Consider the following 25,336-nt stretch of genomic DNA (forward strand, 5'->3'; position numbering starts at 1 on the left):
AACTTTCCACAAATGGTCTGATAGTGAGTCTTAGTGTAGTCTAGAAGCAGAAAAGATGGAAAGCTATGACTTCCCCGGCCCATCCCACCACCAGCACTGGGGATTGAACCTAGGGGTGCTCTACCACTGAGCTAGGTTGCCAGTCTTTTTATTTTTCATTTTGACACAGCATTCTACTAAGTTGCTGAGGCTGGCCTCGAACTTGTGATCCTCCTGCTGGGATTACATGTGTGCACCAGTTCACCCAGCTTATGTCAGACTTTTTATAAACCAAATGTGGTTCTCCTACATTTCTGTTTGAGACAAGAACTGGATAAAATTACAAACATGTGCCACTGTTATAGAGGCTCCCTTGAAATTGTCTTCTACTTCCCTTTTGCCCTTCCACTCCTCCCTAATCCTGTGGCTGAACAGAAACCTCATATGGGTTCTTTAGATTGCCTTTTTACCACCCTTCCTCAGTAAGTAGCACATGGGAGGTTGAAATCTGTTATGTTCTGAAAAAGACACAGGCCCTTACTGATAAAGACTATCTAGCTTACAGCTTCATGGCCTTCTCCCTGCCCCTTAAAAACCTTTTGCTTGGCTGAGCCTGAGAAACCAGAGTTTGAGAAGCTAGCTCCTGTATCATGTTCAGGACCACCCTTGAATAAGGCTAACACTCATGTACCAAATATCGGTACTTGAGCAGGAGAAAGGTGGGACTTTTGATTCTGGTAATACCTATATAAAGCAAATTAAGAGGTATTATGGTCTGAGGAAAACATGCATGTCCTAACATCACCTAAACACTTAACAATTTAGCTAACTATATAATAGTTATTCAGCAATTTGTTTAACAACAGTTAATCTCTGAATAAGGTTGATAACAATTTTTTGAATTTTAATTTTTTTGGTACTGAGGATTCAACCAGAGGCACTTAACCATTGTGCTATATCTCAAGTCCTTTTTACTTATTATTTTGAAACATGGCCTTACTAAATTGCTGAGAATCTCACTAAGATGCTGCAGTTGGCTTAGAACATGCAATCCTCCTGCCTCAGGCTCTCGAGTTGCTGGGATTACAGGTATGTGTACCGCTGCTCCTGGCTACGTCAACTACTTTCATTTGCACCATTTTCTTTAACCTTCACTTTGACTATGTGATGGGATAATTCTCAAATGAGACTTCTCTGCTTACATTTTCTTCCTTAAATTCCTATTTTAATACCATAAAACTGTATTTCCTAATACCTTATAGTTGCATTCATTAAATCAGGTTTTGTTAAAAACAAAAAACCAAAATGAAACAACATTGACAACTAAACCAGGCCCCCAATGACATACACAGATTTAATTTTTCTTTCTTCCCTTCAGCCCATAAGGAAGTCAGGAAGACAGGTGGTTTTTTTGGTCAACAGGTGGGAAACACGGCACAGATGTCTTGGTTTGTTTTGCTTGTAACTGTTTTTTTTTTTTTCTTTTTTAATTTGTTCTTTTTACATACACACCACAGTAGAGTGTATTTGGTTGTACATGCTGTAGAGTTACACTGGTTGTGTATTCATACATGAACACAGGACAGTTATGTCTGATCCATTCTACTGTCTTTCCTATTCCCTTTTCCCTTCCCTTCCCTTCATTCCCCTTTGAACTTTGATCCAATGAACTTCTATTCTTCCCTCCCCGTTTCCCTTCCATCCCTTACTGTGTGTTAGCATCCACATATCAGAGAGAATATATGGCCTTTTGTTTTTTTCAGATTCCCTTATTTCACTTAGCATGATAATCTCCAGTTCTGTTCATTTACCAGTAAATGCCATAATTTCATTCTTCTTTATGGCTAAGTAAAAGATATCTCTTAACTGCTCCACAAAGAAAGCTTGGAAGGTACTTGACTAAACTCTGGGGTTCTTGCTGGAAGTGCTACCCCAGCTGGAAGTGAGTTTTTAAGAGATTAGCCATATAGAACACCTTGGTGGAAAAAGAGGATTGACTTAGATGCTTTCTTTTTGGCATTTGGTATATTCACAAAATCTATTTCCCTAATAAAATGAGTCATCTCTTCCCCTCATCATTTGTGTCAATATTTCTACCAAGTATCTTCTTAAGAATTTACAAAATCCCTGACTGCACAGTTGTAAAGAATATGTGTATGTGTGTGTGTGTGTTAACGTACACAGGCATACACACAAATATAACTTAAAAAGGGAAGCAAATGATATAGAAACACTGTTATTTACAATGTTCACAAGGATAATTATGACATTTTCAAATGATAACACAGTCTACTATTTAACAGCTTGCTATCTATGGAGGGTCCATTATTCCCCATCTTTCATGTGAGATTTTGCAGTCTGCCCTTGTAAAACATTTATAGAAGTGACTTCTAGCATTCGACTTGGTGATTTAATATTATACAAAGTTCATTAGTCATGGTATCTACATCAATTTTCTACAGTAGCTATTACTGCCTTTCAAATTTCAGCCTTTGCCTTCTCTCTTTGTAAGCAAAACAAACAGATTTTATAGAAGACCTGCTATTTAAGAACCACCAATTTGTAGTATCCCTTAATAATTCCTGTCAACGTGCTCCATCTTTGAGAGAAATTCAGTGTTTTTTGCTTTTGGCAGTGCTGCAATAGTAGAAACAATTTACACTGCCCATCCCCATCTTGCAGTGTGTGCTAATACCTTGGGCTGTTAGCTTCAAAGCAGATTTAATTTATCCACTTCTCAGTTTGCATTAACCTTTGAAAAATAAAGCCCAGCTGAGGTTGCTGTAAGAAACAAACTGAAGAATGAATAATTAAAAACACCTCTCAGCCTTAGAAAGACCAATCCCTAACCATTAGGAGGGCTTTAATTGTGACTGAACTAAGCATTATAAAGGCTAATTGTACTCTTTACAAACTGAAACAAGTACTAAGGACACAGTGTGACTACAATATATGTAGTATATGAAAAGCAAAGCTCTGAAAGCATCAAGTAATTAGTTCTAATGAAAAAGTAAGGGTAGTCTGATTTCTAAAAAATTTCTTCTTGAGATGGGTACTCATTGTCTACAAACAGAAAAAAATAACTAATACTTACAAAAACTTATTATTCATTTGATGCAGGTGAACTATGTAGAATAGCATTTGAAAGGACAGAAATGTTAAAGCTGAAACAAAAGGTTGAGAATAGAATATATTATAGGAAAAACCTATTGCTTTTGATTCTGTCAAGTGCTTATGCCAGCTGGGCTTCATTGCTTTGATGGATTTAATTTTCCTTCGGGAAGATTAAAACCCAAAAGCAAATATGTCATATTTATGTGTTAAGATTACAAAACAGTCATTGATATTTCATACCCTTATTAAAACGCTGTATTTAATATTTTCAAATCAAAGATCAATGATCTGTTTTTAGATCCCTAACAAAGAGCACAATTTCCCCCTAAATCAAAGAGGGTAGTTTGTTACGAACTTAATACGTGTTTAATTTTTCTCACACTAAAAAGATTATCTTATGCTCATTTTTACTTTACTTTGTTAAATTTAAGGTCTTTTCTTCTACTTCTGTTCACAACACCATTTTGTCAGTGCCCTTCTCATAAATTTCAGGTATAGTCCTGGAAAGTTAGGAAAGTAGAAACCTTTTTTTTTATACTATGCAATTTTATAAATTTTTTAAGTGACTTATATTTTTGTTTATTTTCAATCTCTAGATCTTCTAAATTTTTATGTACATAACTTAAAGGTGATTATAATAATCACATAATCAGATAATAAGTAAAAGGAAGATCAAATGAGAACAGAATAGAGTTTGCTGTTTAGTATGTTGTTGCCTGTCTTTTGCAGACTAGGAGTCCCTGAGGGCAGGCACTGTGTCTTATTCAACTTTGCATTCTAGGGAGCTCTAAAGGGTTTAGAACACAAAAGATACTCTCAGAACATATTTTGATCGAATGTGTGAATTCACAAAGAAGTGACACTTCTAATACTGACCAAAAAGTACTGAGGACAGAGTAGGTACTGAATAAGATAACTAGTTTATTTGAGTGCAAGGTGAGGGATATTTAAAAAAAAATAAACCGCTTGTTTTAAAAGTCTTAGATTTTCAGAAATACTGCAAAGATTGCAGAGTTCTCCTACACTCTACACTCAATTTCTCCTATTATTAACATCCTACATTAGTATGGAATATTTGTCACAACTGATATTTAACTAGGGTCTGTACTTTATTCAGATTCCTTAGTTTTACCTAATGTCCTTTTTCTGTTCCAGGATCCCATCCAGGATAGCACAGTACATTCAGTAACTATATTGGTTTGCATTCTGTTGCTAGTATCAAAACACCACAGACTGGATAAATTATAAAGAAAGAGGTTTATTTTGGCTCAAGGTTCTGGTTCAAGATAGAAGGACTGCCTCATCTGGTGATAGCATTTGTGCTGGCAGAGTACCAAGGGGTGTAGTCGGGCATAAAATGGCAAGAGACAGGGAGTGCTCTGGAGACCTAGCCAAACTGGCTTTTATAGCAACAACTCTCAAAATAATACATCAATCTATAAATCACGTGAAGCAGTTACTCCACTCATGAGAGCAGAACCCTATGGTCTCTTAAATGTTCCACCTAGTTTCAACTCTTAACATCTTATAATGAGGATTAAATTTCAGGATGAGTTTTGGAGGAGACAAACCATATTCAAACCATGGCAGCCATGTCTCCTTAGGTTCCTTTCCTTTTAGAAAATAATAAAATAAAAACTTGAAAATCTGAGTAAAGGTATATGGTAATGTTTTGTACTGTCTTTGTAATTTTCCTGTAAATCTAGTTATTACAAAATTGTTAACTGAAGAAATGAATACTGAGAGTGACATTTTCTTTCTTCCGTTTTCATTAATGAAAACTTCTGCATGTACAGCTTGAATAATGCTTAAAGTTTAAATGAAAGTATATGATTATTCATCCACTTCTGTACATGGATATTTCCCCCAAATATTGTCAAATGTTTCATATTAGCTACATCCTAATTCCACTAATTACATTAGTAATATGATAGTGATCACCAGTAGTGTTAGTAACTTAACAACATTTAAAATTACTTGTTTTTTTCTATGTGGCAGGGAGTGAGGTGCAAAGAAGTAAGGATATTGAGAAGAGTGAGGAGAGGTGAGAGGTTGGGGGCATTTCAACTGGGTATATTTTGATGTACACTCAAGCTAAATTGTCCAAATTTAGTTTATTTGATCTTCTGCTACTTAGACCCTGACCCCTTCAGGATGTTAGTTTAAAAAATATTTACTAACTTGCCTGAAAATGGAGTAGCAAAAAAAAAAGTTAGTCAGGATGCCAATGGCAACTTTCCAGTGTCATAGGTCATGATAGTTTACGAACACAAAATACCTTCTACAAGCAGTGGATAAAGATGTGGAGGAGCTGTGACTTTCCAGATTTTATTTGAAGCAAATGTACCAAGTACTCAACAGAAATAATATAAAATCCTAGAAAAGCTAAGAGTTGGCCAATAGTCACTATCAATTCTGTAGACCAGGCCACACTTCTGTCTTCTCCATTCATGTAACTTTCTATAAGTAAGCAGCATGGAATGAGTCACTGTCAACATCATGGCTCCAATATAATAATATTCCTAGTAGCTGCAAAAACCCACTTTTTATACTATACTCTCTTTCCTTGTATATTTGCCTATCAAATGTCTGCTCATGAAGTTGAGTATAGACTGGAAACTGGTAAGAATAATAAGGTTTAAGGAGAGACTTGACAAGAAAGTAGGATTGACAAAGCAACAGTCACTTCAGCACTCCTATATATTTGACCAATTATCTCTTCATGAAGTCTTGGGCATATATAGGCAGAGGGAGATAAAGAAGAGAAAGAAAAGAAAGGGGAGAAAAGAGGGAAAACATTAGGAGTAAAAGACAGCTGTATGGAGCCTGGTGTAAGAGCACATGTCTATAATCCTAGTGAGGTGGGTTGTGATGGCTGTCAATGTAGCCCAGTGGTAGAGTGCCCCTGAGGTGAACAAATCTCAAGTTTCATTCCATGGAACTTATATTCTAGAAATGGGAAGATAATAATAAGCGGATATATATAAATACACAGAGACACATGTATGCACACACATACAATGTCTGGCAATTAGAAATAATAATAAGAGCACAGTTGGTGAATGTTGTGATTCTAAATTATTTTTATAAACAACCAAGTAAAACCCTGTAAAACACATATGTAGAATACTTATGTATTACTTTCTGAAATTTCTTTCTCTTTCCCTCCTCTCTCTCTCTCTCTTTGCTGCAGTGCTGGGATAAAAACCAGGGGCTCACACTAGCTAGGTAAACACTCTACCATTGAGCAACGTTCCCAGTCCAGACCTACGTTCTGAAATACATCTACAAGTTGCATTTTTCCACTCCAAAAACTAATCATACAAAAGCTCCTAAAATTGTATTAGTGCATGATAAATTGTTTTTGCTGTGGAGTGTAATATTATTTAATTGTATATTCACAGTTGGTTAAGGGTTTGCATAATACCAAGAGAAATTCTCTCCTAATTCATGTAACAGTTCTTTCTATTTTAGGCTAACAATTTATCCACTGTAAACACAATTAGACTGTTTATGACCAGAACATGCTATGCTTACATTCACAATGTAATTTTTAAAATGCTAATTTAACAATGACACATATTTAGTTCAAGAGAATATTAAGATAAAGACAGAATATTTTAATAATATAACTAAAATGCTCAGAGTTAAATCAATGCTACAAGTGGAAATATTAAACTCTGAAACTTATCATCAGTTAAAAATCTGTTCTAATCCAATTTGATCACTCTTGTAATTTTATGTATGACATGTGTAGCAACAACTCATATGACAGCTTTTATAACACACAAGATGAAAGTAACAAAGAACAGTTTATTAAACACAACATGGTAAAATTGAAAGTATACCATTTAGATTCATTAAATTCACATTGTGGGTATCTTTTAGTGGTGTATGTACTACTGCAAATTTCATATTCAATGTTTATGCCTCCAGAACTATCAGTGAAAAGAAAACATTCAGGTTGTTGAAACACTAACTGTATTTTCTAAATTTCAAAACAAGAGCAACAAACAAAAATTTCAGAGATAATCCCACTATCTCAGAGATAATCCCAACAAAAAAGCAAAACAATATTGTTAAAGTACGTTGAGTAAAGGAACAAAAATCCACTTTGCTAAACAGATGTGCTTGCTAGGTCCCTCTAGATAATGCAGAAAACAAAATAGGAAGGGAAGAGGCAGACAAGCTTTAAACACTAAAATAGATTATAACTCATATAGTGAATAAAAAGTAATTCTTGGGTATTCCCTGCTATTGCTTAGATTAGCACTACTCTATTTCCAAACCCCAATGTATTACCACAGTGTGACTCCAAAATTTTTAAATTCAGAATATTATTGAAGTGGCAGATGACAGGTCAATTTATGTTTTTAACCCCTGTGTTTAAAAAAGCTCAATTTGTTACAGACACATTATAAATATTCACAGATCCACCCTTAATGCTCTACTTGCAATATTTGTGGACTTTTATGTTCATTATGGTACACTGAAAGAGAGAAGGGTCTGTTTTTCAGTAGCTGTATTACTACTTCTAATAGACATACTAGTGTGTTTCCCTTAGAATCATCAGCTATCAATGGATTCTTTTTATTCTATTAGCCTCAATGCCGGAAAAAAGATTAAAGACCTGCTAATGTATTTGTACACTTAGCTCCATGGATTTCAAAAAGAGTTACATGTCTTATTGTGAAATTTGACATAAAATAATCAACAGCCAGTTCCATTTCATAGTTAATCATCCTTAAAATACAAACTCAGTCAAATACTACCTTGGGCAAGCTCCCATTCCTTCATAACTCAACTGGTCTAGGTTTTGATTTATTGATTAGAATTTCAAGAAGTACACTTTAGGCAGTTATTACAAATATATATACCCAAAAAAATACAATAAAGGAAGAACTAGAAGAGAACGGGATATTCTTTTGGAGAAAGTTGCTAAGGCACTTCAGTTAGAAAAATAGTTTCAGAGACAAAATTTCTGAGATGTGCTTACTTCTCAACAGTAGGAACAGGGATACTAGATACCAAAAATAGAGAAATTTAGATATGATCCTGTTCTAAGTTTGATTAGACTTTCTTATGCTATGTTAAAAAAAAAAAAAAAAAAGTCAAGAGGGCTTGAAAAGCATCAGTTTTCCGAGCAAAACAATGATAAATCCCTGATGATAAAGTAAGGGAAAGAGAAATAGGAGAAACAAAGATAATTGTCATAACACTCCCAAGAGGGGATGCTACAGGGATGAGAGACCAAAGACTGATATAAGCAAGAAAGGAACAAAGAGGAAAAGACAATTAGCAGAGTACTCAGCCTCTACCTACGGAATGGACAATGGGCCAGGCATAGTTGTGCACACCTGTAATCCCAGTGACGGGGGAGGTTGATTCAGGAGAATCTCAAGTTCAAGACCAGCCTCAGCAACTTAGTGAGATCCTGTCTCAAAATAAAACATAAAAAGGGATGGGAAATAACTCAGTGGTAGAGCACTCTGGTTTCCCTCAAGATAAAAAAAAAAGATGTGGCTTGAATACAGTGGTTGAGTAGCAAAACCCAGAATAGTCCAAGTGGAGCAAGAGTAAGGAAGCTCTATAGAAGTTTAGAGAAGGAAGGTGGGTTGCTGAAAAGGACACTGAGGCTTTGAATGGTGGGGTTCCATGATGATAGTTATGTATCAACTGTAGACTTCCGAAAACAAAACTAGTAGCTACTATCTATTTACTCTATTCTCAACAATTCAGTGAGCCCTTTAAACATTCTACATTAATTTGACTATAACCCCACAAAGAAAGAATTTTTAGGCCCACGTTCAGGTTGTATAACTGAGGGCTCAGTTAGCCAACTTAGCCAGTCACAGAGCAAATAAGTAGAGGATCAGTATCATAAATCAAATCGGTTGGATTCCAAACCCCATATTAATCTCTGGCAGTGATTTCTCCATTAAAACCAAGAGGTAAAACAAGAATAACAAAAAACTTTCCAATTTATTCTCAAACATAACCACAAAGGGAAAATGAAAAGTAAAAGTTCAATAGCTAACAAAAGACAACGTCAAGTCTGAGGTTTCTCAGGAGGCCTTCGGAAAAAAATTTTATATATGTATGTGTGCGTGTGTGTGTATAATAAAATATATTACTTGATCAATAGTTATTTTGTAATTCCAACAGAACATATATTTTATATTTAACAGAGCATTTACATATTCCTTGCAGGCAACTTTATTTACTAAATATCTAATATTTCTAAGGAAAAACAGCGGAGTTTTATCTCAGACTTCCCCATAGTAAGATCTCATTTAAAACACCAAAAAAAAAAAAATACTGTTTTATATTCATTTTCTAAACACATCATAGCAAACTCTGAGGAGCCTCTTCCATTGTGAAGAAGCAGGCAAATAATGAATATATAGTCACAGGGAAACAGGGACACATGACTTGGGGATTAACCACTATTTTGAAACTCTGTAATGAGTTCACTATTATGCAAAGGATAACCCATTCAATGTTTTCATTATAGTCTGTCACAAAGGCAGGATCATGAAATTGTTATACAGGACACACTGCACAAGAGATAACTGGTTATGAGATATTTGTGCATATTATAGGCCAATTTTTCCATATTTCATGTGTACCTGCTTAATTCAGGTAATAACTCTAGGAGTCTTCATTTAATATTTTCATTAACTTCTTTAAAAAGACAAACTACTTATTCAAATCCTTTTCTAAAAAATACATACCAAGTTTAACTTCAAATACAAAGCCATGAAATCATGGCTTTAAGGTACTAGTTACACATTTTTCTAATATAAATTAAAATGAATATATGTAATTATAAATTTTAATAATGTTTATTTTGTACTATCAGTAATCATTCTGTACTCCTTTAGTGGTAAGGCATCACACTTTGGGTGATACCTTTATGATGGTCTCCTAACACAGGGATAATTTAAAAAAAAAAAAAAATCCCTCAGTAACTGTGTTGTTATATGAAGCTACCAAATTAGTTTGTGTAGCTACATTCACAAATGCAGAGTTTTCAGCTGAGTGTGGTGATACACACTTGTAATTTCAGGGACTGGGGAGGCTGAGGCAGGAAGATCACAGGTTCAAGGATAGCCTGAGCAACTTGACAAGATCCTGCCTAAAAATGAAAGATTAAAAGGGCTGGAGATGTAGCACAGTGGTAGAGCACACCAGGGTTACATCTTCAGTACCGTGAAAAAAGAAAAAATAAAAAGAAATTAAGAAAATTTTGTGAAGAATGGGGGTAGTTCAGTGCTAGAATGCTTGCCTTGCACATGCAAGGCCCTGGGTTCAATATTCAGCTCCAGGAAGGGGAAAAAAGAAAAAAAGAATTTTGTGAATATATGAGGCAAATTATATAACTTTTGGTTACAGTTAAAATGAATACTTTTTTTTTTAAACTGAGAACTACTATTCAGGAGGGTTTTATAGGCATTCAATTAAACATGGCTTAATTAATTCTCTAAATATGCCATTATACTTATCATTTGTTAAGGGAAAAAGCCAGTTGTGCTTGAGGTGGGAAGCTACAGGGTGATTGAGATTTGGAGATTTGGAAATGCAGAATTTAGGCAGATCTGGTCTAGGGAATGGCAAAAATAAGTAGGAGTTAGTGGGTTCCTTCTATGGGTATTTTTTGTTCTGGTCACAGAAACTTTTTAAGTACTGGGAACTGAACTCAGGGGTGCTTTACAACTGAGCTGTATCCTCAGCCCTTTTTATTTTTACTTTTTTGAGATAGGATCTCACCAAGTTTCTTAGGGCTTTGCTAAGTTGCTGAGGCTCACCTGGATTTTGCAATTTTCCTAGCCTCAGACTCTCCAATTGCTAGAATTACAGGCATGCACCACAGAACCTGGCTTTGGCTACAGAATTTTCAACTTGCCTACAGTATGAACATTGGTAGTCTCTGAGAGGCCAGAGGGTCATCAATTTTAACCTTAAAGTTCGATCATGAATTTGTCACATCTACTTTATTAGCAAAAAGAATGGGTCCTTTTAAATTTTTTGTATTTTTGGTTCTGGGGATCAAACTCAGGGGCACTTGACCATTGAGCCACATCCCCAGCCCTATTTTGTATTTTACTGAGAGGGTGTCACTGAGTTGCTTAGTACCTCACTTTTGCTGAAACTGGCTTTGTCCTGATCCTCCTGCCTCAGTCTCCCTAGCCGCTGGGATTATAGGCATGTGCCACTGAGCCTGGAAGAACGGGTCCTTTTAAAGTTGAAAGTTATGGTGCCACCAGTTCTAAAGTAATTTCATGACAACAGGCTTTCAGAAATTTATGAGGAGGCTTAAATATGAAGTGAACTATACTGTAACTAATGTTATTCAAACTGCCTATTGTAGGGGTTAGTGGAGGAGCTCTGGGATCACAAAGCTCTGAATTCAATCTTTGTTTTGCCACTTATAAGGCTCTGTGATCTTGGATAATTCTTAAAGCAATTCTATTTTGGTTCCCTTGGCTAACATAATTTTATCTACTTCATAGGATTACTGTGAGGATTAAATGATGGGACATGTAGAAATAAAAGTTGAAGAGTAGAAATAATATGTAAAATAATAGTAAGAAGGCAGTTAAAATTAGCTGTCAGTAATATCTGAATCCTTACGAATGAGACAAAAATCTGAGTGTCAATGAAAGCTTGAGTGACAGCATGCTTGCTTTTCAAAGAATGTTGGGTAAACAATCTTCCAAAGATACAGATGTATGGCTGTAGTCTACACTGCAAATTTTATCATGTGTATTTAAGACTTCACACTTAAAATAATTACATGATCTCATATGTCATTTGATTACCACCACAAAGTATATGTACAAATAATAATTTGCATTTTGCAGATGAGAAAACTGAAGTTCAGAAGTGTTATTTAATTATCTTACTACAGTATATGAAGTAGTACTTTCTCACGCCAACTATGCTTCTTACAACTATTTGTTTCATATTTTAAGATATAGAACTAGGTACTACATAATTAAAGTTAGATTTTAAATTATTGATTGTTTTGCTTTGGATTTAATAGAAATTATATAGTACTCTCAAACACAGTAAAATAAAACTTCTAAATGATTCTTAGAATAAAGCTTTCTACATTATACATGTATATATACGTGTGTGTGTATGTCTGGTTATTTCCATCCTTATTAGGCTCTAGAATAGTATACTATGTTTGGAAGGCTCTAAAAAATGAATCCTAAAACTTCTGCCAACAGCTGATGTTATTAAGACACTAAATAGATATCTTGCTCTAGAGGGGAGTTATTTTAGAGTACTACAATCACACTATAAAGTAAGGCATTTCTACTAAAGGATTGGGTTTAATATTGCTCAAATTAAATATTGGCTTAAATATTTCAATATTTAAGACACTGGAAAAGAGTTAAGTACATTTAAATAATGGATTAAAAAGCAATCTACATAAATGACATAAAACACTTTTTTCAATATCCTTGGTTTTAGTGATGAGGTTCCAGCTTACCCTACAAATACTACCCTCATTGCTAGTTTTTTTTTTTTTTTTTAGACTGAATCTAGAGAGTTTTACCACTGAGCTATATTCCCAGTCCTTTTTATTCTTTGAGACAGTGTCTCACTAAGTTGTTGAGGGTCTTATTAAATTGCTGAGGCTGCCCTGGAACTTGGATCCTCCTGCTTTAGACTCCCGAGATGCTGGGATTACAGGTATGCACCACCATACCCAGTCTACCATCATTATTATTATAGATGACTTCATTTTGTTGCTTCCAGGTTAACCTCCTCTGTTAGAGTTGTTCATTTTCTGCAAAGTGTAAGCTGGGGTTTTACAAACATTAGAGGTACAAAACAGTCACAAGAGTGATGTGCAAACTATTTAGAAATGAAGCCCAATGTCACAGTTCATATATTCTGTACATTTTAATTTATCAAGATCATTGTGCTCTTTAACATATTAATCACATTGGGTTAATGAAAATGATTAGCATTAATACTTCTAAACTTTCTGAATTAAAAGTTCAGAACCATGGTATGTTAAAATAAATGAAAATCACTAAGAATTAAGGGAGTTTAGGGGTTGGGGTTATAGAACAGTAGTAGAGTGCCTGCCTAGCATATGTGAGGCACTGAATTCAATCCTCAGCGTCACATAAAAATAAATAAATAAAGGTATTGTGTATATCCAGAACTAAAAAAATTATTAAAAAAAAAAGGAATGGAGTTTAAAATTGTACTGGAATAAACTTAAAATGGGTTCAATTTGAACCATAATGAGAAAGTTGATGGTTAATATATCATATTGGGTGGGGGAATGATATTGGTAAAATTATATGATTATATAGGGTGTGTACGAATATGTAAGAATGAATTCCACCATTATATATAATCATAATGCACCAATAAAAATATGAAAACATATTGGGTGGTAATTAAGAAAAAATAATAAGCAGTTTATGTAGTTTTTAAAAAGTCAGACAAACATTTTAGAGAAGGAAGAATAACTCATCAGATCAAAAGGATTCTTTGAGGCTCTCTTTGTAGACTTTTAGAATCTGGGGGACCCAGGAGGTCAGACCATCTTAAGTCATTTGCAGGAGAATCCCATAGCCTAAATGTTCCATGAGATTTAATGTTAGTTATATGACCACTCTAGTTACTAGGCATCAATAGATGGTAGAAATTGAGTCACAGACCTCTCATGGCTTACAGAAAGGCAATACTTGATGTGAAGTTAAACTGATTTGGGTATCCAGGTTATAGGCTCAGAATGCTGTTGCTAACTATGAGTTGTCTAGAATTATGCCCATTAATATGGGTTACACACAAACATTTCTAAGGTGGGGCAACTAGTCATTCATACCTTAGTATGATTTGGTTTATGTGATAACCATTTTTTCTCAATATCCTTACTAAATTATATAATGTAGGAATTTAAGTTTATAAAAGGAAAAGGATAAAAGGTATTTGTGAGTAAGAGGCACTTAAAAGAAATATCAAATTTTTCATTTGTGCAACATTTAGTAAATGCAACATTACTGAGTCCCTTTCTAGGTGTGTACTATGAGGTCTCCATACATGCCCTTTGCTATCAAGTTTATAATACAAATATTTTATTATAATATCACTGCTACTAGCATTTCTATAATACTTTTTATATGGTATATACTGTTATTATGTACTTTACACCCATATTGGGTATTGGGATGGAGTATCATTACACATGACTCAATTTTATAGAGAAAAGAAGGTACAGAGTTCACTTGCTCAAGATAGCATTGCTGATGAGCAGCTCCAGTCCTGCTAGAAACAGTTACCCTATGCTGTAGCAGAACTCTTCCATCAGATGAAGATGATAATGAAGAGTATAAGACGCATACCTGTAATCCCAGTGGCTTAGGAGGCTGAGGCAGGAGGATTCCAAGTTCAAAGCCAGCCTCAGCAAAAGTAAAGTGCTAAGCAACTCAGTGAGACCCTGTCTCTAAAAAATACAAAATAGGGCTGAGAATGTGACTCAGTGGTTGAATGCCCCTGAATTCAAACCCTGGTACCTGCCCCCGCCAAAAAAAAAAAAAAAAAAAAAAAAGTATAAGAGATGAGAGAGTCATACATGGCAATACACAACCTAATCCTAGTTACCTGGGAGGCTGAGATGGGAGAATTGCAAGTTTGAGGTCAGCTTAGGCAACTTAATGAAACCCTGTCTCCAAAGAAAAGGGGAAGGTTGCACCTGGAATGTAGATCAGTGATAGAGCACTTGCCTAGCAGTTATAAGGCGCTGGGTTCAATTGTCAGCACCACCAAAAAAAAGAGAGAAAAGAAAAAATATAGAAAAAATGATGTGGGAACACCAAAAGCAATTTTTCTACAGAGAAATTTGGCCTATAATTTGTCTGATCCTTTCATTAAATTTATTAGTGCTCAGCTGTCACTTAACTCTTGCCCTCCCCCACTCTTACTTACTTTTTAAAATTTGCCTAGACAGGTGCCCAGCAAAGGAGGTAGGGCAAGGACTGTGGAAGCTCCATGAAGTGGGATGGAGGAACATGAAGATTCAGAGATTCAGGGTTGGTCATATACAGCAAACAACAGGTGTGAGAAGCTCTATTTTTTTTTCACCAAACATCACATACCTTGTAGACTGATAAAAACTATCAATAGAGGACAAACTGGAGATTCATTAGGCTTTAAAATAAATTTTAAAATTTCTGTAATCTCTTACTATATATGAGAATTAGCATTTTTAAGCATCTCATAAGTGTGCTGTATCAAAACTGGTGCTTAAAATACTACTTCATTTACAAAATGGTAACAGATGTTCTTGACACCAGCTGTACACTGGTAACAAAGGCAAATAAAATTACATACAAAATTCTTAGCAATATAAAGAATAAGCAGCACAAAAAATACACAAAGTATTAGACAATGAAGACATCAAGTTAAAATTAATACAAGATAGTGATAGCATCAGGGAGACATTTCTCAAATTATGCTGTATAACAATATAGTATTTCAAACTGAATGATGCTAATCTTGAATTATTAAAAATCAAAAATATGTTACAATGCATTCCAAATAAATTCCATAGTGGAATATTTATGACAAATCACTGTAGCTCCCTGCCAAGTTAACAATGCAGCCAGAGATGGAGAAAATTACAGTTTGTTATAATTTCAGAAAACCCTAACAATAGATGAAAATCACATTTAATATAAATGTCACATCATATAGTCATATTACTCTTGAAGTAACAGATTTATTGGGGTAGTCTGAGTTTTCAGAATATGCAATGTAATCAAGACATTTCAAGCAGAATATGTTAGCTTCGTATTCATAATGTAACCAACATGCAATAGCATAATCATGGGAGATACACTGTATTTGTCCAATACCAGAGATATCTGTCTGGGACATCTAATGAAAAAACATGAGCTTTTATGTCTTATTACATCAACCAAAATATATTATAAAGGCAAGTAAGTCTATGATACTTGATCGGTGCTTAAAAAAAAAAAAAGGCTTTAAGGGCTGGGGATATAGCTCAGTTGGTAGAGTGCTTGCCTCACAAGCATAAGGCCCTGGGTTCAATCCTCAACACTGAAAAACAAACAAACAAACAAACAACAACAACGACAAAAAAAAAAAAAAAAACCCACTCCATTTAAAAAAAAAAGCTTTAAAAAGGAAATCACACTAACGGCAAATAGAAAATTTAAGTAAGAACCTATTTCAATGATTTGACTGTTATATGAGTGTATAATTTTGCAATATCGATAAATAAAAATCCTTATTTCTTATTTTTTTTTTCAGGTATCTTTCAGTCAAGAATAGGATCCTCTATCATACTGTAGAACAAGTCTGAGAGCTGACATTCATTTATTGGTCAGTTTCAACTTAATCAAGACAATGATTATTAATCAAAGCTATCTAGGAAAGTCCAGGGAAGAGCTTGGTTAACTGTGGCAAAAGGTACAAAGTTCGTGCATGATGTTAATTAAAAAAAAAAAAAAAAAAAAACAACTAGGTTTGTAACTTCCCTGTTGGTATGATCACTTGCAGGTTTGGGGTTACATTTACAGTAATGGTGCTGGATTTGCATGAGGTCACCTAAACTTTCTCTAGCCCTTCTGAATATGGTACACATTTTAAGAGAGTGATCTTGACCTCTCTTGTCAGAGACTCTTCATCTGGAAAATGGAGATAAGCACTATCCCCTATCCAAACTCTCAGAACTTGAAGTTAAGGGTGGGAAAAAACCTTTTAGGTATACAGAAGAAAACTGTTTGGCACAAAGTAAATTTTATGTTTTCCTCTCTTCATTTTAAACTTTTAAAAGCTAATGCAAATATGTGAATTTATTAGTATATAGAAAATATGCTGAGAAATGGAGGCTTCCTTCTAGACCACCATTTTACAGATCACAATTCTAAAAAATATGTGATTAAGTCAGGCAAAATAGCTCTCTACACAAGCTGGTGGACCTTTTCCAGAAAATTCCTTAACAACTTAATATGGTCCAAGACATAATCTGCTCATATGGTAAGTTTGTCTGGCAGACCTCAAAGCAAAAGAAGGGTTACTGCAGAGGTCGTGGGAGTGTTTATATAGTTCCTCTAGTATACAATGTTATTTGCTTCTTTTCCTCTTCATATTTTGGAGAGTTTAAATGCTGTTTCATAAAGATGTGTGCATATGTAAAAATGTTATGCTTCTTTTACCACTTATTTTCTCATAATTAAAAGCTGGAAAAGAGCTAAAATTTCTCAATTAAGCAGTTTTTAATGACTAATGAACTCACTGAGGATATAATTCAACTACATATAATAGTTACAAGTTTTCCTGTTAGTATTTCCCATCTCCCTTAGTTACAAGTGTCTTGCCAATGACCAGACTGATTATGAAAGAAAAAATTCATTTTGGTTTATTATCTACAAAAGAATTGGACAACAAAAAATAAATTTCAAGAAAAATACTCCTACAAGTCAAAGAGTAAACCCTATAGCATATACCATGGGTAGATTTGCTTTTATTGGGGTCAGGAGAGAAGCATTTGGCAGATTCTGAAAACATAATAGAGGTAAATAATGTGTGAACAAAGATTTGTGTTTAATATTAAAAATGTGGGGCCACATATAATTAAGGTGAAAAATGGAAGTCAAATGGAAATCTAGTTTAAGCCACCATTTGCAAATAAATGAGATGGAATCTGAATTATCAAATTAAAATGTATGTGAAATATAGTTCATTCATGCTTTCTTATTTACTGATTTATTTTGTTCATTTGGTAGACATGAAAAGGTGTTTCATATGGACAAACTGCTTAATTATAGCCCTGTTGACAGTTCTGCTTCAGCTTACTTTGAATACTGTGAAAGTTTTGGAAACTCAAACTTTTCTGGTATCTTAGAAAAAGAGAATAAAACCTGCTTTAAGCTGTTCTCATCATGCAAAGATCTGGGTAGACAGGAATACAGGACAGCCACAGTGAGCTCTCCAATTGCTTAGGAATCAAGTCCCCATACCTGGCCTGCATGACTTCTTGGAATCTCTGACATACGTGTAAAGAAGCAAAGCACACTGCAAAATGTATGCTGAAGGTGAAAAATGTTCCTAATATTTTCTGTGCAGGATTTAGAATTTGAATTCAATTTAGCTTCAGTTAAACCGACATTCACATTAAGCTTAGGAAGTACACTGTATAACAATTTCATGTTTTCTTACCTTAATGTGGTTTGTTACCTTAATGTGTTTCAAAATTAGTGTGTGCATTTGTATGCTGTTAAAAAATGGTTTTGTGGTTTAATACTGTACTTAGTTCAAATATAGTTTTAAAGGAATTGTTATTCTGGTGAATGGTATGTCTCAGGTAAGCATACCTAGACATCAGCCACAGATGAAGGAGAGCTGTACATCCATTTGATTAGCAGGCTAGAGCACAGTCTGTGTTATCTGGTTTATGAAGTGACTGTAAGAGAAGTCACTGTGAAGAACTGTCATTCCCATTACATTTTTTAGTTATCTTCCTCCATCCTACAACTCTAGTGTCTTAAGCTTTCTAGCAATGTAATCTATAATTTTGATCTCAAAGTTCTTTATGAGACTTAAAAAACAAGGCAGAACATGAGACCTAGATTTTAGCAGGTAGATAGAAAAGACTCCGAAGTAAGACCCCATTAAAGGGTTGACCCAACTAAGAACTTCTAAAATACGGTCTGCACTAATGAGTAGCATCTTCTAAAATAGATCTTCCTTTTCCTAAGCTTTTTGTTCATCTAAAATAATACGCTCTTTCTTTATCTTAGTACCGAGGCTTGAACCCAGGGGTGCTTCACCTCTGAGCCACATCCCCAGTCCTTTTTTTATTTTGAGACAAGTTCTCACTAAATTGCTGAGGCTGGCCTTAAATTTGCAATTGTCCTCTCTCAGATTCCCAAGTTGCAGAGAATACAAGCATGCACCACCATGTTGGGCTTAATAAACTCATTTAACAGGGATTCTGCCATAAATCAACAACAAAAACATATAATGTTATTGTTTAAATACTATTAAAAATTTAAAGATCAATTAAATTTGAGAGTAATTAGTGAATATCTAAGAATTCATTAGTTTATTAAAAAACCCCAAAAAGAACTGGACATAGTGGGGCATGCCTGTAATTTCAGTGACTTGGAAGGCTAAGGCAAGAGCATCACAAAATTGAGGCCAGATTCAACAACTTAGCAAGATTCTGTCTCAAAATAATAATAAAAATAAAAAGGGCCAGGAGTTTAACAGATCAGTATAGAGTGCACTGAGTTCAATTCCTAGTTCTGCATAAAACAAACAAAAGTAACAACAAAAAACCTGAACAGAACTAAACTGAGGAATGAAATCACTTCTTTTAATCTTCTCCTCAAATTCTAGTGACATATTATTCTAACAAGTTAAAATACCTGCACTTAGCATTATAATTTTACACAATTTGTAACTATCCCAGATATGCTGTCTCTCTACATTGAAACTAAAGACTACAGAAAACTGTATTTTCAAGGTTACTTCCTATCAGACATTCTGCTTACTTTGAGATATGTATGTATGTCTTCTTTAGGAGGTAACCATCACCACTATGATAACCCAGGATTAGAGCTCCTCTCTAATCAAAGTATTATATTTCCTGTGCCAATATGCAAATATATCCTGAATTTAGCTATAATACCTGGCTCGAGAAGGAAACTGGCTACAGAGGATTAGGAAAATCTATAATGAAAAATTTCTTATTGTTTTTATAAAGTGGTTTACATGCAATATCTAATTTTTATTTTTAAAATTTTGGGGGGGAGTGGTACTAGGGTTGAACGTAGGGCTCTACCACAAAGTCACATTCCCAGTCTTCTTTATTTTTTATTTTGAGACAGAGTGTCATGAAGTTGCTGAGGCTGACCTTGAACTTCCAGTGGTCCTGCCTCAGTCTCCCAAGTAGCTAGAGTTATAGGTGTGCAACACTATGCCCAGCTACATGAAATATTCTGACTTATACTTTACTAGGATCTTCAATGATTCCCCTTTCAGACTCTGAAAAGCATAAAATAGGCTTTTTTAATATCCCAAAACTATTAGTCTACACACTTCAGTTTTAGTCTTCAAATACTTAAACAATTTTTAAATGAGAAATGAATATGTAGGAAGAGAAACTATATCATATAGTCTTTTTTTTTTCTTTTGTTAATCTATTGGATGTTTGTTCTGTTTTACTTCTTTTAAGCCATATTCATACCAACCCTCTTTTCAAAATCAGGTTAAAAGATAATAACATGTTTTCTCTGGCTTACCATGCAAAACAGAAACAAATTAAGAGTTTGAGGACGTTCCAATAGAAATGATGAACTTAAAAATACTTTGTGCTCATTTTAATGAGTCAATACTTTTAATAAGTAGAAAAATCACAACTAGGTGACTTAACTGATACATTTAAAATGGTACACACTAAAGTAGAAAAGTATACCACCAGAGGTAGCATTTGCTGGTTATATGAAGGCAGATTCAAATTTATGGACCTAAGTCATATGCATACTTGACTCTTTCATGATAACAAATATTTCAAAATATTTTATACCTCATATGTCATAGAATCTCTATTTCTAGTATGCTATTTTAAAATGAGACTATATATAATATAAATATATAAATATAAAAAATATAAACATAGATTAAGAAGTACAAGTGTACTAATGAGAGAAATGGAATGGAATACCAAAAGCTGGCTTATTCCAGGAAATTCAGGACATATAGTTGGTATCAGAGCAAAGGCAGGTGCCTATGTATAGTGGAAGAGAGAACTCCATGAGAATCCAACAGCATAAAATTACCTTGTCCATCCTACAACAATCTGTTGGATCACTGGCATTTTAGAATAAATTACAGATCTTCAAGTTCTTTTTTCCTCCTCTTTGGTTATACCAGGCCTCTTGCTGTATTCTCTTTTTTTTAGAATGATAGCATTTTCCATCAGAGAGAAAGCCTTTGTTTTCTTTTACCCCACAAAGAATTATGTAAAAGCCATTTAACTACCTTAGGTAACATGAATCACCTGGTCTAATAAAAATAACCAGATCAAGTTTAGGTAGCATTCTAAATCAACGATCTAAATAAAATTTTTAATTGCTTAGTATGTACTAAAATTTAAAATTCTTTTATTTCCCAAACACGACTTTTGCCTTGAACTTTGTCTTTCAAAAAACTTAATAGACTTTAATATGTACATTCTTGGCAAGAAAACACCATGTCTCAAATTCAAATAATTTTGCAAGAGTCACTGGAAAAGTGGAGCTGGTTCAAAATATAGGCTGGGAGTGTAGCTCAGTGATAGGATAGAGCACTCCTGGGTTCAGTTGCCAGTGCTGGGGAAAAAAAAAAGTTGCACCTGTTTATGATTCAAATTTTTGTAAAATACTTCTATGATTCAGATTTTCTTAAAAGTATTTTCATCATGTCTCTTGGTTACAAGAGAATATATGACCTTAAACATATATATATAGCAGCTATAGATTGAAAATATGAATCCACCCATGGATATATAACAGTCATTAAATGGCTACATGAACTAACATATTCCACTGCAATGATTTTTGAACTATGCAACTAATACCATCATTTTCTTCCATATTTTCAGCCAAATATATACCCTCCAAAAAACAAGAAAAACACATCAGAGAAATGCTGAAAATTCACCAACAAATTTTCCAATATTTGAATTTTAACAGTCAAATATTTATAATGTCTAGTTAGAATAACATTAACTAGCATACGGTTAAAACAACATACAAAAATAATAAAAGTGAGTCACATATTGCTCTATGTCCTTTAAAAATTTACTTTTTGAGAAAAGAAATCACATCCATTTTCCCCTACCCTTTATATATATACTTGCTCTTTTTCATTCTTGGCCACTACCCACCCTGCCCCTGCCTTTTTTTTTTTTTTTCCCCTAGTACTAGAGATTGAACCAAGGGGCACTCTACCATTGAGCTACATCCTGCCCTCCTTTTTTCACTTGAGAGAGCGTCTTGCTTTTGAACTTGTGATCCTCCTGTCTCAGCTGCACAACTAGATAGGACTTACAAGGCATGAGCCACTGTGCCTGGGTGGCCAATATCTTCAGGAAACAAAAACTATTTTTTAAAACCCCACCAACGCAGACATTTCTTGTCAAGAATATGAGCAATTCATCACTCAAAAATAATTAACCATTGTATGAGAATAAAATCTGAGTCACTACAACAGAAATAAAGCATGCCTCCATGTTTTTTGTTATAAAAGTAATTAATATCAGACTACCAGATTATCTTGGATTTCCTACACTGAAAAATTTGTCCTTCTACAGTGATAGCAGACACACCAAACTTATAATACATAATTAGGCTGCTTAGGAGGAAACATAGTATAGTCACTGGAAACACTGACTTGAGAACTAAATTCCCTGGATTCAAATCCTGGTTCCTCCACTCACCAGCTGAGGAACTCTGCTCAAATTATTCTTTATCCATGCCTCAGCTTCCTCATCTGTAAAATTATAAAAATTTCAGGGGTGTTTTGAGGATGTCATGCAAGAAGATTTATGTAAGTCTTTATTAGTGATCTGAAAGTTTTAATTTTAGATGCATACACAACCATCTTAATGAAAAAAAATGGATGGTAGGACAATATTTACCATACATGAGTTTTAAAATTTGGAATAGTTTTAGATTTACAGAAAAATTACAAAGATAATATAAAGAGTTGCACATACTCTATATGGCTTCCCTTATTAATGTTTTTATCATGTAAGCAACTTTCAATGATAGTGAATAGTAAAAGTAAATTTACTCTCAGCAGGTAAACTTAAAAATTCAATTAATTTGGGATTTCTGTAATCACTTACCAGAACCAAACTTTGAAACTTATTATGCCATATTATAATTAATGAGTACTAAATTTAATGTTTTAGTAATAGCAATGCAACAGTGTGCTAATGTAGGATGTTTTATAGTCTCATTAAAAAGGAATAATAAAATGAGTTATTTTAATATATGTAATTACTTCTATATACATATTGAAGTTACAAATTAAAACATATAAAGCAGAAAATAAAGCTAGTATATTTAAATAAATATTACTTCATAATTTTAAGACTGAATAATTTTCTTAATATCATAAAGTAATTAAAACCACATAGGTTAATTTGGGTGAATAAATTTTGAAATGAAAATTCTTAATTTATGTATTTTCTTTCTCTTAGAAAATCATATTAATAATTATTAATATAACACAAGGCAAATTCTTCTGGGATAATAAAACCGGGGGCAGTTGTGCAAACCTGTAATCCCAGAGACTCAGGGAAGGTAAAGCAGAAGACTCACAAATTTGAGGCCAGCTTTGGTAACTTAGTAAGACTGTGTCTCAAAAAAAAAAAAAAAAAAAAAAAAAAAAAAAAAAAAAAAAAAAAACACACACACACACACACACAAAACAGGGCTGGGATGTAGCTTAGAGGCAGAACACTCCTAGGTAGGAATGTTCAAAGAGGCTGATTATCTCATGCATGCAATTTTAAATGTAGACATAAACTGTCCAAGTTAGTAGTTATTAGCCACATATGGGTGAGTTAAAATAAAAAGAAATAAAATAAAAATGACATTCTTCAATTGGACTACAGTTATACCTCTGCAGCAGTGCTGAGTAAGTAGTCACACTGGCTAGTGATTACTGTTTTGAAAAGCATGGATATAGGACATTTTCATCACTGCATAAAGTTCTATTGAACAGTACTTCTCTAAATAGGTATAGATTGTTTCACTAATCATACTTAACTGAGTCTTAACCAACAGTCCTAACCTCTTAGCCAAACAATTTATTTTTATTAAACTTGTTTAAAAAAAAAAAAGCAGTGGATAAAGAGGAGGCTTTTATTTATTTTCTGAAATGTTTAAGAAGGTGAAAAGGAATAGAGCTCAGCCAGTTCTTCTGTCAGGTGTGTGGCCACCAAGAAGTGGAAAAATTGCTGAGGTACTCAAAACTATTGCTGTACTCACGTGGCAGGGTAGCAGTAGGCCCAGTGGCCAGGAAGACTCCTCTTCAGGGGTAAACTTCCTCACTAGGGGAAGGGTCCCCATGTGGGGCCTTCACACTGGTGGGACCTTCCCCATTACGGGGCTGGGGTTCCTGCCAGTGAAAAATGGGAAATTTCACTGTTAGCCAGCTTTGAAATTTTCACCCACTTAGCTATTAAAAACACTGCTTACTGGATTACTTAGTTAATTCAAAACAGAGTCATATGAGATAAACTTTTAAAACTGATTAACCATGATATATGTCTGATTTGGCCGGCCCTTCAGTCCCCCAGGAAAAATACCCTGCAGCATTACTGGAACTGTCATTAGAGCTTAGGTTTACTTAAATGTTGAAAAGATTAAATAGAACCAGCTATTTTTTTTTTTTCCAGTCTGGATAAAAAATAAGAGTAATTCCCTTTTAATTATTGGTAATTGGCAGTGGAGAAAAGAGCAAATATAATCAGATATAACAAAAACCTCACAAACTTTCACTGTTTCTATTCTCACCCCATTCAAACTTTTAAATTATAGCTAAAGATGAGAAGGGAATGTTTGAATTCATCCACTCATTTCTGACCATTCTGTAATTTGGTACTAAATAACAGTAATGAAACGGTCAACAAAGACAAGGATTTGTTGTTATTTTCAAACAAATTTTATGAAATCCATGTAAGCAGTTTGTTGAAATTTAAAAGTGTGGCTAACAATAAAAATCCCCCATGAATTTTTCATTTATGAAATGTTCTCTACTTCTATGATATGAACATTTTCATTGCTTTAGGGATAACACACATAATTACAAGATAAAATGAAAGGTGTATTCCTATTGACATTCTGAAACTCCAGAACAGATATCCTAAATTCCTCCAGTTTAAACTCTTTCTGCCAATATACTTTAAAATGGCATACCATAGCCTGTCTTTGGACAGTTAAATAAGAGACCCAATTTACTTGAACACTCTGGATACTTCAGGATGATAGATGATATCACATTTCTAAAAAACCAAAGAAAAGGCAGAAAATTGAAGTTTGTGGTTGCCAAGAGAGGAGATGCAGGAAGAAGTAAATAGGAGGAGTTGCGTACTGAAACTAAAGACATGACTTTCCCCACCAGGTAGCAAAGATCCTGGATCTTCCTGATTTACTCTCAATCTCTTGGGTAGCAGCTTTCCCCTCTAATC

At 34.2% G+C, this 25,336-nt stretch overlaps 1 protein-coding gene across 2 annotated transcripts in view; it reads right to left on the bottom strand.

The window, feature by feature from the left end:
- Positions 1 to 25,336, bottom strand: part of UBE2E2 (ubiquitin conjugating enzyme E2 E2) — a 301,893-nt gene that overhangs the window by 89,907 nt on the left and 186,650 nt on the right. The window lies entirely within an intron of this gene.

Source organism: Sciurus vulgaris (genome assembly GCF_902686455.1).
Source record: "Sciurus vulgaris genome assembly, chromosome: 16".
Taxonomy (NCBI): domain Eukaryota; kingdom Metazoa; phylum Chordata; class Mammalia; order Rodentia; family Sciuridae; genus Sciurus; species Sciurus vulgaris.